Genomic DNA, 1,555 nt, shown 5'->3' on the forward strand with positions numbered 1-1,555 from the left:
ACCCCCCGAGCTGGGACAATCATCTGGTTGTCTGTGACAACCTCGAGGCTTGGCCTGGAAAAGCGAAGCCACCATCGTCATAGCCACCCTGGAGGCATGAAACCGGTTGGGTGTGCAGATTACCCCTCAGACATCCTCCATCCCATTTTTTTTTCATTTTTCCTTAAACTGTCTCCAATGGGCCAGCTGCCTCTGTGCCCGTTTCCGCCTGGCACTGGGATTCTTGCTCTTTATTCTGAGAACAAAGCTTCCTTCTGAAGGTCCTCCTGCTGACAACAGGAGAAGGGCAGGCGTGGCACTGGGCCTCCCTCCTCCACCTCCCCTGGCTGGGGGCCTGGGGCAGCCTTTGTCAGATGCCAGACCCCGGCAGCACTGGCAGGCTGGCAGGGGGGAGCCCAGCTGCAGCCCAGTCCGTGTTCCCGCTGGGATGGGAGCTGCCCCATGGGCCCAGCTGTCAGACCCAGAAGTAGCCAGAAGAGTGGGCACAGGCATCGATAGGGACCAGTGTAAGTCCTGTTCAGGTTCAAGGAGTTACTTGTTCCAGGACTGCCCATGTGACAACTGTCAAGATTCCAGCTGGTACAGGCAGAGTCTCACTTCACCTCCAGGCTCTCCTGGTCTCCTCGGGGCTGAAGAAACCAACAGATGCTCAGATGAGGGCAGTCATAGTCCTTCCGCCAACACATTTTTATTGAGCATCTACTTTGTCCCGGGCACTTTTCTGGGCACAGCAGTGAACAAACAGACCGGTCCCTATTTTGGACTTGGGGGTGACATTCTAGTGGTGAGAGAGAGTCAACAAACTGATGAATAGTGGCTATTAGTCAGGTGGCCAGAGTGCCTGCCACAAAAACAAAGCTGTGTTGAGTGAGTGGCTCTGCTGTGTTAGGGGTGAGGGTCATGGAAAATCTCTGGTGAGGGGACGGGAAACTCCAGGAGGGAGCTAGGGAGCCACAGGGTGTGTGGGGAAGAGCATTCCAGGCAGAGGGCGCAGCTGCACAAGGCTTCGCGGCAAGAGGGTTTGGGATGTGCTCGAGGAGCAGAAGACTGGCGTGGGGAGGGGCAGAGTGAGAGCGGCCCTAGGAGGAGAGGCGGCCAGCGCGGGCCGGGGAGGACCGCCTAGGACCTCTTGGGCCTTCCAGAGGACTTTGCTGTTGAGTCTGAGTTAAGGGCAAGCTGCTGAGGGGCCGGGGCCGGGGCCGGGGCCGAGGGCTGACTCACGTTTGCCGGCGGGGAGAAGTCAGGAGGGTGGAAGCAGGACATGGCCAGGCCGGGAGGGAGCGAGGTGTGACGGTGGCAGTACAGCTCAGCGTGGCAAGGGGTCGGACTCCGAATGGGTGTCTCAGGATGGTGTGCTGATGGATCAGATGGGGGGCGTGGGAGGAAGAAAGTGTCAGCGGCAAGGTTTCTGGTCTGAGGGACTGGAAGGACATTTATGGAGATAGGGAAGGCTGCAGGATGGCAGGTTTAGGGAGAGAAATGGAGATTTCAGATCAGATATGCTAGTTAGGGGCACGCCGGGGGCAAGGGAGACGCATGGGTAGAGGTTTGTCCT

The 1,555-nt window shown here is 58.3% G+C and overlaps 1 protein-coding gene across 4 annotated transcripts in view; it reads left to right on the forward strand.

Moving 5' to 3' along the window:
- The window catches only part of NDST1 (N-deacetylase/N-sulfotransferase (heparan glucosaminyl) 1), an 85,116-nt gene that overhangs the window by 12,166 nt on the left and 71,395 nt on the right, over positions 1-1,555 (forward strand). Inside the window, exon 1 of one of the 4 annotated variants that reach the window (XM_010850575.1) lies at positions 341-1,164. The exons of the other annotated variants lie outside the window; for them this stretch is intronic. The gene's annotated coding sequence lies outside the window, so the exon portion shown is untranslated. Of the gene's footprint in view, positions 1-340; positions 1,165-1,555 lie in introns of those variants that run through there. 4 annotated transcript variants of the gene reach the window in all.

The sequence above is a fragment of the Bison bison genome, unplaced genomic scaffold (assembly GCF_000754665.1).
Source record: "Bison bison bison isolate TAMUID 2011002044 unplaced genomic scaffold, Bison_UMD1.0 scf7180017864291, whole genome shotgun sequence".
In the NCBI taxonomy this organism is placed as follows: domain Eukaryota; kingdom Metazoa; phylum Chordata; class Mammalia; order Artiodactyla; family Bovidae; genus Bison; species Bison bison.